The 15,098-nt window shown below is 41.1% G+C and overlaps 1 protein-coding gene across 3 annotated transcripts in view; it reads left to right on the top strand.

Annotated features, from left to right (window-relative positions):
* Positions 1-15,098, top strand: part of RTN3 (reticulon 3) — a 48,956-nt gene that overhangs the window by 7,228 nt on the left and 26,630 nt on the right. Inside the window, exon 1 of one of the 3 annotated variants that reach the window (XM_053659085.1) lies at positions 5,522-8,412. The exons of the other annotated variants lie outside the window; for them this stretch is intronic. The gene's annotated coding sequence lies outside the window, so the exon portion shown is untranslated. Of the gene's footprint in view, positions 1-5,521; positions 8,413-15,098 lie in introns of those variants that run through there. 3 annotated transcript variants of the gene reach the window in all.

Raw genomic sequence — 15,098 nt, 5'->3', positions numbered from 1 at the left:
ATCTTCTGTACCAGAATCCAAGTCCCATCAGAGTGGAGATTATTGCTTGTTTTACTCACTGTTTTACCCCTAATGCCTGAACAGAACCTGGCACAAAGCAGGCGCTTGGATATTTTCGAATGAGCAGAAACCTTACCATTTTTGTTCTGCAACTAAAACTAGTCCTTGTTTCATAATAGGTGTTCAGTAAATGTTTATGGAATCAGTGAATGAACAAAGAAACTCCAGTCCCAGAAGCGATTGCGTAAACTTTCACAGGGTTCATCAACTACTGTAAACTCCTGTCATTCAGACACCTCAGGTAAAGAGCAGCCATATTATGAGTTTTACAAAAACTTACCCCTGAGGAAACTGATATCTCCGTCTAGGTGCTGAGAAGAGAGTTTTTATGTAAGTCCTTCAAGCTATGTCTATAATAAATATAACATGTTTAAGTTTGGCTTCTTTCACTATTATCATTACTTGTGGACTCTTAAATAACCTATTTTCCACTAATGACATTACTCCCGTAAAGCCTTTTTTTTAGGAGTGGGTTTTTGTTTAAGATTTTATTTATTTATATTCAGAGGGTAAGGGAAGGAGAAAGGGAGAGAAATATCGATGTACGGTTGCCTCTCATGAGTCCCCTGCTGGGAACTGGCCCACACCCCAGGCATGTGCCCTGACTGGGAATCGAACTGCAATCCTTTGGTTCAGAGGGGGGTGCTCAATCCACTGAGTTATACCAGCCAGGGTGTAATCTCTTGAATGCTAAATTTTGGTCTATTAAAAAGATTCACTTCCAGGTACTTCTGGTCAAGATGGAGGTGGAGGTACAACCACAGCAGAAATTACAACTAAACTACAAAACAGCTATCACCACGAATTGTCAGAAAATTGAGCTGTATAGAATTCCAACAGCCAAGGAATTAAAGAAGTCACATTCATGCAGATGGGTAGGAGGGGCAAAGACATGGAACAGGAGGTCCCACACCTACGTGTGGTGGATAAAAATCGGGAGGGGTGTTTGGGAGTGAGGGATCCCAGCCCCGCACCAGGTCACCCAACCCAGGGTTCCAGTGCCGGGAAGATACGTCCCCATGACTTCTGGCTGTAACAACCAGTGGGTGTTGGGACAGCAGAATAAACTGCAGGATTCTCAGGCGTCTCCTCTCAAAGGGTCAGCAGGAGGCTTAGGATTTATGCAGGCTCGCTCCCTCTGGGTTCCAGTACCGGGACAGCAGCTCGAAGGGCACTGTTGGCCTACGGGGAGAAACTGAAGTGTCTGGCATCAGGACAAGTGCTGGGAGACAGCTTCCTCCCATACAAAACTCCAGAGGCAGAGCAGCAGCCATCGTCCTTTCTCTGAGCCTCCCCCACACAGAGCCACAGAGCGTGAGCACCATATCTGAGGCTCCCTCAACCTGGTTCACAGGGGCTGCCCCGCCCAGGCTATATGACCTAAGGCTCTGCCCTGTCCAACTTACAGGTGGCTTTTCTGCATTAGCCCATGCTACTAAGACAGAGTCACAGCAGCTCTGCCTGATATGTAGAAACAAGCACACGGAGGCTGTAGAAACAAGCACACGGAGGCTGCCAAAATGAGGAGACAAAAAAAATATGGCCCAAATGAAAGAATAGAACAAAACTCCAAAAAAGAACCAAACAAAATGAAGAGAAGCAATCACAAAACACTGGTTATTAAGATGCTCAAGGAACTCATTGGGTACTTCAACAGCATAAAAAAGACCCAGGCAGGAAAGAAAAGGTTACACTAAGTGAAATGAAGGAAATTTTACAGGGAATCAACAGTGGAGTGGATAAAACAGCTCTGGGACATTTACACAATGAAATACTACTCAACTGCAAAAAAGAAAATTTTACCCTTTGCGACAGTATGGAGGGACTTGAAGAACATTATGCTAAATGAAATAAGCCACTCAGAAAGACAAATACCGTATGATTTCACTCATGTGGAATCTAATGAACAAACCAAACGGACAAGGAAAATGGGGCCAGACTTGCAGATGGAGAGCAGTCTGACAGCTGGGGTGGGGGGAGGTTGGGGGTGGGGGGACTGAGTAAAAAGGAAAAGGACTCGTGGATGTGGACAACAGTGTGGTGAGTGCTGGGGAGGAGGTGGAAGGGGCCTAAATGGTAATGCCATTAATTTCCATCTTACACCCAACAAAATCTGAGATTTTGATTTAATACATTTTGTACATTTAGAAATGGCTAAGACACTTCTAAAAATAACCATAGTGCTTCTATCTGAAAGTTGGGTTATTAAAATACTTATAATCGATGTCCTGTATACACACTCCATTTTGTTTCTGTTAGACCTTCTCGTTTCTTTTGCAACAAGAATTCTGCTTGTTCTTGCTCCTAGATTGTACATACGTCTATTCCATAAATGTTCAAAAGACAGCTCTCCAACTAGTGTTGCAGCAGAAGAGTGAGCATCTCCATAGAGAGCTTTATTTTGATTTATACTGGAGGGAACTACTAACTAAAAATCTCTTACAGTTTCTTTTCAGCCTCTGTAATGTGCGGGCCCCCGTACTCTGTGCCTGCTGTTAATGCTGTGCGCCGGCCATAATGTTCTGTGCCTTGTGTAAGATGGTCCTAATCCTAAGGTACTTCCAGTCAGCTCAGAGTTTATTTCCAGCAGCAAATAAATCGAATTTTTAAAAACTAGATACCAGATTTTACCTAGATTTATTGGTTCCAGAGGGCCAAAACATTATAGTTTATCCATTTTAAAAATGTATTTATTGATTGATTTGCCAGAGAAGTATCAGCTTGTTATTTCACTTATTTACGCATTCATTGGTTGATTCTTATATGTGCCCTGACTAGGGATTGAACCTGCAAACCTTGGTGTATCGAAAGAATGCTCTAACCAACCAAGCTACTCAACTAAGGCCATAACTGGTCTCTTTTTATTGTAGTTATGTTAGCTCTAGAGAAATGAATAAAAAGTAACCTGCCAGTTTATGTAGCGTGGGAAGTGCTTAGTGACTTACTTCCAATGAGTACAGTATGGAATGGCAGGAAGCGGTGACACCATGGAGGAACCTGGCAGAGTTGCTCAGCCAGGGGATCAAGGTTAACATCATCAGTCGTGAGTCATATTGCTAGCATGTACTTTTTTTTTTAAGAAGGGAAGTGGGGAGAAAGAGAGAGAGAAACATGGGTGGCTGCCTTCCGTACGCACCCCAGGCCTGAACCCCCTGGGCGATCCGACGATGAACTTGTTTGTTGGACAGTGCCCAACCGACTGAGCCGCAAGGGTCGGGTGATGGCACAGACTTTAATGAGATACTAGAAGGCCCTTCGCCTAAGCAGTGTTCTTCCCCCAAAACCATCTCCAGTCTAACTATGAGAGAAACTTAAGATAAACACAAATTGAGGAACATTCTGTGAAATATCTTTAAAAGTATTTCTTAGAATTGCCAAGATCATCAAAAGCATAAGAAGTTTGTCATAGCCCAAAGAAAGCTAAGGAAACAAGACTACAAAATGTGCCCTGGCTGGTGTAGCTCAGTGGATTGAGCGCGGGCCTGCGAACCAGACAATCGCGGTTCGGTTCCCAGTCAGGGCACATACATGGGTTGCAGGCCGGTTCCCTGCAGGCCAGTTCCCAGCAGGGGATGCATGAAAGGCAACCATACATTGATGTTTCTCTCCCTCTCTCCTTCCCTTCCCCTCTAATAATAAATAAATAAAATCTTTAAAAAAAAGACTACAAAATGTGACATGGGCCCTGGCCAGTGTGGCTCAGTCGGTTGGAGCGTGGCCTGTGACAGGAGGGTTGTGGGTTGGATTCTCGGTCAGGGCAGTGCCAGGGTTGCGGGTTCAGTCCCGGCACCGGGTGATCCACGGTCATGTGCCCGAAGGAGGTGGCCAATGGATGCTTCTCTCTCGAATCATGTTTCTCTCTCTTGAGAGCAATAAAAAAAAATGTCCTCAGGTAAGGATTAAAAGAGAAAGTGCTGTAGTGTCCTGGATGGGACTTGGGGACAGGAAAGGGGCGCTAGGGAAAAGAGAATGAAATCTGAATGAAGTATGGGGCTTAGTTATTAATGATGTGTCAGTATCGTTGTGGCCAGTGTCCCATCATACTGATGGGACAGGTTAACACTGGGAGAAACTGAGTGCCGGATGTAAAGCAACATTTTACTTTCTTTGGGCCTTCTCTGCAAATCTAAAAGTTTTTTTAAAAGAAAGAAAGCCTTCATCATGAAATAGATAAAACATTGGGAGGGGCACAGAGAGGTCTCCTTTCACTACTTCTATTTACTAATACGATGGAGGTCCTAGTTAGCACAAACGGTAAGAAATGGCATAAAGTTTGGGGGAAATCGGTCTGCCCAGCCCTGGAGATCTGTTGGAGGAGGAGGCACCGATTGACTCAGGGTAGCAGCTTCTGAGGTGATGGAAGTTGTCGCCAAGAATTGTGATCATGAGAAAGACTGGAGAGACTGCCCGTTTTTTTGGCCTAGCTATAAAGCAGAAAGGAAACCTGTAAATTATAAAAATAATTTGTTTAAATATTAGAATATTAATGTTAAAAATATGTCTAAAAGAGCTGATGAATTTCTAATTGTCCTTTATGTTAATTTTAGGTAAAGTTTTAAACACTTTTCCTTATGTTTTAGAAGATGCTTTAATACTCTGTAGAAACTTAACATACACAAAAAAGCTTTAGGCTCAAATGTACAAGTCATTCTACAGAGTTGTTCCTGAAAGTAACTTGCTTCTCTGTCTAAAATATATAGTCTGTTGAAACCTATATCATTTTATTAACAAACATCACCCCAGTAAATTCAGTAGAAATTTCAAATCCAGGAGCAATGGATGAAAAAAAATACTAATGAATTTGCTTCCATTAAAGCCAAGAAAGTAAAATTTAAAAAAAAAAAGCCCTGGCTGGTGTTGCTTTGTGAATTGAGTGCCAGCCTGCGAACCAAAGGGTTACAGGTCTGTTCCCAGTCAGGGCACATGCCTGGGTTGTGGGCCAGGTCCCCAGTAGGGGGCGCGTTCAAGGCAACCACACATTGATGTTTCTCTCCCTCCCTTTATCTTTTCTGTTCCCCTCTCTCTAAAAATAAATAGATAAAATCTTTAAAAATACATGTTTAAGGCATTTTCATTCCTAAAAATCTTCCTTTCCACTCTGCCTCTCCCGCTAACTGCTGCATTGTATTTAGTCCCTTCCTTTACCACCCATCCTGCTGTTGGGGCATTTAAGCGTTTTATTCACGCCTCTGTCTTCAGTGTCTGGCCCCGCCCTCCACCACCCTGACTACAGAGTCGTCAGTGCTAAATTACTTGATGGCTTAATGTCATTGACCCATTTCAAAGTCTTGACCATTGGTTTTTTTATTTTTTTAAGACTTTACTTACTTATTTTTAGAGAGGGGGGAACAGAAAAGAGAAAGGGAGGGAGAGAAACATCAGTGTGTGGTTATATCTCACATACCCACCTACTGGGGACCTGGCCCAGAACCCAGGCATGTGCCCTGACTGGGAACTGAACCTGTGACCCCTAAGTTTGCAGGCTGGCACTCGGTCCACTGAACCACGCTAGCCAGGGCAGCTTTTGACTCTGTCAGTCATTCTCTAAAGTGTTCTTTCTCCAAGTTATATACCATTTTCCCCTGAATCGACTGGTTCTTCTTTCTTGTGCCTCTTTAAATATTGGTCTATCTCAAGATTCCATTGTAAAACCCCTGATTCTCCCTGGACACGTCCATTCACTCCAGTGGTGTCAGTTTATGCTAAATGTTAACTCTCAGGTATTGACCTTCAGCCCTTTCCACTCTCCTGAGCCTGTCGTGGCGGTACAGTTTCCACTTAGCAGTGCCTTAGACAACTTATTTTTTTAGTGAAAGCTAATGTAAGGAATTCCTTCTTCCCTAGCCCAGTCAGTGGCATTTCATTTCGTCACTCAGCCCTTTGGCTTTTACTTACCCAGTCTCCGCCGTACGATTCCTAGTTCTGTGTTCTGTCTCATCAAATCTGCCCTCTCACTCCCATCCTCACCACCTTACCTTATGCCCTCCTGTCCTGCCAAGATGACGCAGTAGCTTTTCAGTTAGGTCCGCGCTCCGCACTGCTGCTGGGGTTCTTTTTAGAATACGTGTCGTGTTGTCACTCCCGTGAGACTTTCAGTGATTCCTCATTTCACGCAGGCTGTGATCCAAACTTCACTACATGACGCGTGAAGCCATTTGGAATCTGGCCGGCGGTTCCTTCCCTCCACAGCGCCTTCCCCGTCCTTGTTCCGCTTTACCACCAGGGTTGCCCTCTCTCCTGCGTTTCACCCCAGTGACTGTTTCTGGGCCTGGCTCCTTGAAGATAATGTTTGGTTTGATGAATAGCATTTGAGAATTAAGGTCACTCTTCTTGGGTTTAGTTCTGTGTAGTGTAAATGTGGGGTATGAGTACATTGGGGTTTTGTAAGTTAGAAGACCTCGTGCAGAGTTGTTGCAGATGGTTAACTGGTTATCTGTGTTCTGTATCAGAATAGATGCTGTGCGTAAAACTGTGTGTTGAAATTTTCCATTAGGAGAAGGTGTTAGGTGGAGGCGAAAAGGCACGTTCATGGGATCATTTTTTGGCATTGGGCTTAGCACTTGGTTTTTCAAGTTTATTCTGATTTAAACTCACTAGTTAACATATAATAATGTTGAAGGTAAAATGCATATAGGAATGAACCCATCTGGAAACATTAAAGAAATAGATAGAAATGCTTGCTTAAAAAAGGAAAGAACAGTTTTTCATTTGTAGGAATAAATGTAATATTACATTTTTAAGATAGTTAAAAAGCATTTGGTTTTTTAAATTCTGGTCTCGAGTTACTGATTTGCTGCCTGTTGTCCAGTAAATTCTGCCTTGGAGCTAATATGCTTCATCTTTGTTGACTAAATAGTTTTCTTAAATTAGTACTTGCTGGTACAGCTATGGCCCATTTCTTTAAAGCAGTCTCCTCATTTTAATATTTCTAATACTCTGAAAACATTTTTATAACTGCAAGAAAAGAGGAGTTAACAAGTAAAGATTAGTATATTTAGGCGTACTTTCAGAGGGTTCTGTTTTTCACTGCTATGTTCATTAATTTTTTCCTCATTTTTACTGAAGAGGTCGTGTATATTCTTTGACTTTTTTTGAAGATTTTATTTATTTATTTATTTATTTATTTATTTATATTTAGAGAGAGGGGAACAGTGGAAGAAAGAGAGGGAGAGAAATGTCAGTGTGTGATTCCCTCTTGTGTGGTCCCCACTGGGGACCTGGCCCACAGCCCAGACATGTGCTCTGACTGGGAACAGAACCTGTAACCCTTTGGTTCGCAGCCTGTGCTCAATCCACTGAGCTACACCAGGCAAGCTGCTTTTTTTTTTCTTTTTTTCTTTTTTCTTGCCCGCCCCCCTTCTTTTAAGGGCCAAACCTTGTAGTAAAAAACAAATCTCCTTCCCATGCCAGACCTCGAAGTCCCTTTTGCTAGTCCCTTTTTGTTGCCAGTTAACAGATGGGGGTCCACTGTAGGCACCTCTGCCCTTTGCTTTTTAGTTTCGTGGATCAACTTAACATATTTCAACGTCTATACCTGGATCTTTCTCTTTCATAACAGCAAGTATTATTTAGTCTTCTGTTGATGGTCATTTAGATTATTTCTAGTACTTACAATTATTGCTCTTATGAATATCCTCATACACATGGCTTTGTACACACATGCAAATACATCTATAGGTTAAATTCCCAGAAGTATAACTGCCAAGTTAAAGAATACGTACACGGGGTGTGGGGAAGGTGGAGATGCCTTTAAAATGTTACTGTTTCCAAAGTTAGAGGAGTATAGTTTAGAAGATGAAGATTCTCGTGTGAACCTATTTTCCCTGTGAACTGTGTTGTTTTTTTAAGTATTCAGGGTCACCTTTGCCTATTTGTCAGCTTTGTATGTTTAAATGCTTATATTTTAGTGACTGACTCCACTAAATGCAGTTCAGAATGGTTAAAAGCAAATATCAGTTAATAATCAGATACCTATTTTTCCTTTCCTACGAAGAGTTGCAGGGGAGCATCATCTTTCTTGATTGTTGAACAATGTTAGGAGTCCCTCTTTTCTTCCTGTGAAGGTGAGACCGTTGGACTCCACCTCCCCCCAAAATGGATTAACTTTTAGAAATGCATCTCAGAATGAAGTAAGGTTTTGCTGGCAGGTGAGTGAAAACAGTAACTGGAAACAAAGACTTGGGTTTTCCCCTCTTGCTTAAACCCAATGAAATTTTGATGCTTGGCCAAAATAAAATAAAAGTTAAAATTTCTTTGTGAGGTTGTCAAATTCTCACGCTGTATATTTTCTTTCAGATTCCTTTGTTTCTTCCTCTTCCTCTCAGCCTGTGTCTCTATTTTCGACCTCACAAGGCAAGTCTGTCGTTTTGTGTGTGTGCATTAAGGAAAGAAAAATGTTGAGAAAGAGGCTGTAACTGGGGATGTAAGGCACAGGTTTTCCGTTGCCCCCAAATCCCTTTCCATAAAAACTAATGAAAGCCAGTCCTTTATATTATTTAGCAGTTTCCAGTGGATTTCCTATAAAGGTTAATAAAGTAGAACGAGGCTAGGTGGACCCTTCAACATAGCATAAGCTTGAACTGAGATGTGGTTTTGAGTATTTCTTGAACCCAAAACTCTCCCACAGAACTTGGAACAGATAGAATTGTGGCTCAGAAAACAACCCACTCCCAGAATCCATTTAACTTCATGTAACTGCGATGGGGAGGTACTGGATTTGGAAAAATTATAAAAGTGTGCTTCCACTGAGCCAGTACACTCCGTTAGCTGGAGTTTTTTAGTGCGAACTTCTCTGAGGTTCATTCGTCCAAGAGCTAGGCTAGTTCTGAATTGCCAAGGAACATTGAACAAGGCAATTGATTTTTGGCAATTGAGACTTACTTGCCTACACATTATGTTGTGGCTTTGTTGTTTGGGGGTTTTGTTTTTGTTTTGTTTTTAAGATCTGCCAACTAGTGAGGGAGGGACTGTGTTACCTCCTGTAGGTTTGTGAAGGGACTAGCGCTGCCAAGAAGCCAGGAGAGAGAGCGCTGCGTGCTTTGTCGGTCCGCACTGATGACAAAGCGCTGTTTCGCCTGTGCCGTTGTGTTGGCACCAAATATAGGTCAGTGGGAAACCCTTATTTTAAAAAGGTACCTAAACTCACTAGACAGGCCCAAGAAACCCTGTGCAAACAGTTAATTGTCCTCACTAAATTCTCTAGATGCAAAGTCTGGACACTTGTTTGTTAGGAAGACTTTGACCTTATAAGAATAAAAACATAGTGGGTTAAAATTAATTTAGTAAATTTTTTTCTAGGTTTAATCTGCTTCTTAGGAAGCATGGCAGATAATTTGTTGCTTTTAATTCAGGTCGCTAACATGAGAGCCCCCAACCTGTATAATGGGCCTCACTATGTGAGTTTGGCATCTTATGGGTCAAATCGTGACCTTTGAAATTAATGTGTTCACATTAAAAGATAAATATTTTGTGAATGTTAACAAGTAACTCAAACCTGCAGAGTGCTTCTTGACATCTGGAACCCAACCAGAATGATATTTTTAATGGTTTTTTTCCCCTCATTAGAAATTTTAATAATTCAGGTAAATAAATATTACATTGATTCCACTCTGGAAAATAAACCAGTAACAACACAATGTAAGTAGAACAAATAATTATTATACTTCTCCACTGTAAATATTTCAGACATTTTAAAATCCGTCCTTCATAGTTAACGATTTTCACTTTTTATTATAGAAGGGTAATCGATACCCTACAAGTGTGACAGTGCAGCCCAGCGCATCCCTAACATATGGAATGTGGAGAAGATAACCACCGTAGCTTTAAAAACTGTTTTAATCCTTGTTAGGCAAAATTACACCTACACTGACATAGAATGGAAGTCAATAAAAAGGATTTTTTAAGTTAAAAACTGATGTTTGAGTAGACTTAAGTTTACAGTGAGTATGAGAGTTTGTAAAAGAAGATAAATGTGTCATTCTTTTAGCTCTTGTGGAAAGAGTTATTTTGACCAGGATAGTGTTACTGCTAAAACTGTGTGGTAAAGAGGTGGTTAAAAATGTCCTGTATCTGAAGGTGTTTCAGTCTAGCCTCTATTATGGCATTTCCTGCTGCAAAACAAACACACACACACACACACACAGTGGAAAAGTTACCCCGTTGGTGCTCTGCCTGTTGGTGCTCTGCCTCGTGGGCAGGTCTAACGATCAGCCTGCTCAGTTGTTTGCAGTGACACCTTGGCACGTGATTAGGTGTGTTCCAAGGTAGCCAAGACTGGTGCTTCTGCTCTGCCTTAATAAAAATAAGAGAAGAGGAAGTTGTCGGTGTGCTTGATGAACTACAGTAGAACTCCGGGGAGAATAGCTGAGACCAGTCCTGCCCCACGCAGGCCTTTCAGAGTGGCTGCCGCCACCAGCAGGCACCTTGAGTCAGTCCATCACTGGCTGGCACCGCCCCAACTAACCTGTCTCTGGCTGCATATCCCTTAGCGTCATACCTTGGAGAATTGTGCCTCATTTTTGTATGTATCTAAGCCATATTAAGCAATATGTAGCCATAGTTAAATGAGACATTTTCATATTTAAGAACAACATCTTTAATCCTGAAATATATACTTATCATTATGGAGCTTCAGTGAGATGCATGTACCAAAAACTTACTTAGGCTGAGTAAACAAAGGCAGTTACATACTTCAAAAATAAATTATATAATATTTATTAAATTGTACTATTTTGAGGTACATGACTACTTAAGCTAGCAGTTTAAACTTTTTGAAAGCTGATGAATAGATTTGTCATGAGAATGTCAATGGAATAATCAGTTCTTACTCCAGAGTATATCTTTGGCTTATTGATTCCTTTTTTCTCATTAAAGAGTTAAATTTCAGCCTAACCCTGAGCACTTCCAAATAGAGTAAATTTTAGTAACGTTGTCCGGTGCTGTGCAGTACAGATACTGACAGGTGTAGGTGTGGTGTGCGGCGACCTCAGTGCGCCTGCGCGGTGTGCGGCACCTTGTGTGAATCATCTCATCTGGACTTCGTAGCCAGTTTGGTGCAGGAAAGCTTCCAGCTCTTTTACCGATTGAGGAAACCAGGGTTTAAAAGGTAAAATAATAACTTACTTCCGGTCACACTATGTGTGACACACCTGGGACTTAACAGCCCATGGCCACTGCCTACTGTAAAGATGATAAAGTGTATCATCAGTTGCATTTTAGGGTTTACAGGTCTTTTTAGAGATGTCATTTTGAGGTTAATGTTAAAATCACATGTTAAAATCATGAGAGCTGAAAGGAGAAGTTACTCTTTTAACCATATCTTCACTATTAGTTTTACAATTTAGTATTGTTCGAGGGATGTATTTCTTCCATCAAACACAAAATCAAACTGAAAATATTGGAAAGAAAAGTAGGTGAGAATAAAATTGGAGAGGATCTATAAACCATGTAGAATTGGAAGCGCATTTTCAGTAGTCAACATTTGTGCTAAATTTGAGTGATGCAGTAGGCATCTGGAATAGGAAGTTAAACACTGAACTTTGGGGCAAGCATTGAGGAAAAAGCTCTTGCCAGTTACAGCCTTTTTTTAAAAAAAAAAAAAACAAGCAAAACATTTTTCTTTGTACAAAAGAGACTTTTTGTTTAAGGTCTAGCTTGGCTGCAAAGTGTCTGCTGGCTAACTTCCTATTTTGATGCTGTGGCTGAAAGTTGCTGATGTCGTTTTGCACGAAAATTTGTCTTTATTGTTTTGTGAACATGAGAAAATTCAAGTGTAGGAAAACCTATACCTGAATATTTCAAGCCTACCTGGTATGAATATACATAGTGTGTATGTGCAAAAGTAAGTCAGTGGCTGCTGCCGTCAGGCTGGCAGTCTTCGTTCACTGACGTGTATGGTTTTTCCATGTTACAGGTATCCTTTCAATTAAAAGTAATGAATGCCTAAGAGAGGTGGGGGTGGGGTGAGCAACCAGTTACCAAATGGTAACAGATTTCTAAGCTGTCCACTTAGGAAGAACTAAAGGACAGTTTGGGGAGTAACAGACAGTAAAGAGAAGATATGTTGAAGCACAGGCGTGTATTTTCCTTTTCAGTTTGTGTATATTTACTTGATGTGTACAGAGCATTCACTTGGAAGTTGTTTTTTCATGTTGTCATTTTTAACTCCCCACCTTGTTCTGTAAGATGAAATACTAAGGGTGTGGAAGAGGGAAAATTCTTCAGTTCCACACCATGTGGTCTAGCCAAATGCAGCTTTTCCTTATTCCACTCAAAATTTCAAGTTACAGTACTTCAGAATCAGCATTTGTGTCTAAAGCTGGCACAAAGGGCCACTGCTGCCCCATCCCCTGCTGACTGCCAGTCGTGCTCCAGGACAGAGAGGTCTGGGGGGAGTCAGCATGCAGTGGCCGTGGCACCTGAGGGATGTCACAGTGCAGCTCACTCTGCTCTTCCAGAACTGATGAAGTAAGTCAAGGTGCGGTTCCTGGGCCAGGTTCATTGCCTGGGAAACTTGTCCTGCAGAGTCTCCTGAGCTTTATCCTCTGGAAATTGTGAGTCAGTGAGTCGGAGATAAAGCCTGTGAAGAACCAGGCGTGGACTGTAAAAGAGGGTGCTGAAGACTGTTTTTGTGCTAGGTTACTAAATCGTTCAGCTAGTCAGACACTGAACTAACATGTACTTGGACCTTGATGGTAATAAAGATCATCTGCTGAAACATTTTGTTCAGGAAACTTTTATCTTTTCAACATTGGCTTATAGTTTTTTTCATATGGGCTGTCATAAATGTCTTTATCCACATAAAGATAGGTTCTTAGGACCTAGCACAGTTCTCAGGTTATCATAGGCATTTGGTTTGTACTAACTGATTTAGAAGTTGTATCACCCAAAATTTTGAAATAGATAAAAGCTCTTTAGCTCCTTCCTTTTATTTGTGAATGATAGGGGGGAAATTGTCTAAAATTCTGAATGAAGATTTTCTCTTATATACCAGGTGAAGGTGGTTATGATTCAGTGTCTTTTTTTTTCTCCCCTAATAAAAGGGCAGATGATCTGGAGTCTCTATATCAGGAAATATATATATACACACACACACACACACACATATATACTAAAAATGCGTTGTTCGGGGATACTTACTGAGAATTTGCTCAGTGCCAATTACTGTTCCGAGCACTTTGCATGTACTAACTCACAGCAGTTCTCAAGTCAGGTGCTTTGGTGTCCCCATTTTTTAGATGAGACTGAGCAACTTGCCAGGGCCACACGATTAGTAAGTATTATGAAAAGATTTTGCATCTTTTAATTGGAATTTTTGGTTTGGGAATTATCTGGAAATTTAGAATAAAACTGACAATTTAATTTCCTAGTCTTATTTCAGAAAATAAACTTCAATGGAGACTTAAAAGAATTTAGAGTTTAAGAAGATAAGGATAAGCAAGGAGCTCAGCACTAGATAGATTTGGGGACATTCTGCGATCATTGTAGGGTTGTGACATGTTTCCTTCTTACCACGTGTTGATTCCCTTCTGGTAGGTGTGTTGTTTGTTAGTAGAGGAATGCCATATTTTTAAGTGATTCAGATTCTTGAAAATGAATGTGCGCATGAAATAACTAGCTGATGTTCATGGTGGGGGAATTTTCTGACAGACATTTGTTTTTGAGCGGTATCGAAAGTCTCTTGTATTGCTTATGAAAGGCTGAGTCTTTTGAAAGAGAAAAGGGTAGGGAACACTTTCTGAGATGTGAGATAATCCATAATTATTTCATTAGCCAGTCTTACAGTGTACAGGGTTTTTGTTTTTGTTTTTTTCATTTTTTAAGATTTTACTTATTTATTTTTATAGCTAGGAGAAGGAGAAAGAGGGAGAGAAACATCAATGTGTGGTTGCCTCTTGCACGCCCCCTACTGGGAACTCAACCTCGTCTGCAACCCAAGCATGTGCCCTGACAGGGAATCACATCAGAGATCTTTGGTTCACACGCTGGCACTCAATCCACTGAGCCACACCAGCCAGGGCCAGTGTACGGTATTTTAAAAACTAGGAATCTTCAAACTCCCTGGAGTTTTCTGCCATTTTACCAGGCACAGGCTTGGACAACACCAATGACTTACTGACAAATTGGGAGAGTCCTTGCTCCTAGGAACTGCTCTAAAAGGCCTATTAGATTTTGATGTTTGTTCTGTTTAATGTTTTCATCCCTTTATAAACTGCTTCCAGCCCAGTTTTTCCTTTGTCTTGGTACAAGTCAGGTCTGTCCAAGTTTTTTAAGAGTTATAACTAGCCAAGGAAACTTTCATCTTTTCATTTGCTGAAATTCTAAACAAGATAATTAAACCACAGATGACATTTTGCTACCTGTGGGAAAGCTTGATTGACAGTCACGAGAGCTAGCACTTGCAGCTCACAATCACTGAGAAGTTATTGCAGCCACGTACTCTGCTTACTCCCCAAGCTCGCCCCCCAGAAAACACTACCAGCCCAGATATTAAGTCACAAAGTTGTTGGGAAACATGATAAAGTTATTTTATATATATAATTATAATTATCATATTACAGAATCTTTAGTAGTCTGTAAGGTAGTCATGGCATTCAGTATAAGGCTTATTGGTATTGCAAGAATAAGATCTCTGACCTAATCTTCTGGCTTCACCTCAGATTATTATACATCTCACTCAAAACATTTGGAGTATTAAGGATTCAAAAACAGAAGAACAGCAAGACTGGGGAAGCTGACAAAGCATGGAATGTCTCTACCATGCTTCCCATCACCGCCCCCCCAGCACGCACACACAAGGTGGTGTCCTCTGGTCAGCAGTCAGCCTCGGTTGCTTTCTTTCTTCATTTCATCAGGCCCACCACCGAATCATCCCCATTTTACTTACTGGTTTTGCTCATTGCCTGTCTCCTGCTGTGTATTGTGAGCTTCACAAAGGCAAGGATATTTTCTCTTTTGTTCAACTGCCTTTAGCCTAGTTTCTGAAACAGTGTCTGGCACAGGATAGGCATTTAATAAATAATTGTTGAATTGTTACTGAT

The sequence above is a fragment of the Artibeus jamaicensis genome, unplaced genomic scaffold (genome assembly GCF_021234435.1).
Source record: "Artibeus jamaicensis isolate MK-2021 breed Jamaican fruit bat unplaced genomic scaffold, CSHL_Jam_final scaffold_614, whole genome shotgun sequence".
NCBI classification, from domain to species: domain Eukaryota; kingdom Metazoa; phylum Chordata; class Mammalia; order Chiroptera; family Phyllostomidae; genus Artibeus; species Artibeus jamaicensis.
This window is presented reverse-complemented; position numbering and strand designations above follow the sequence as displayed.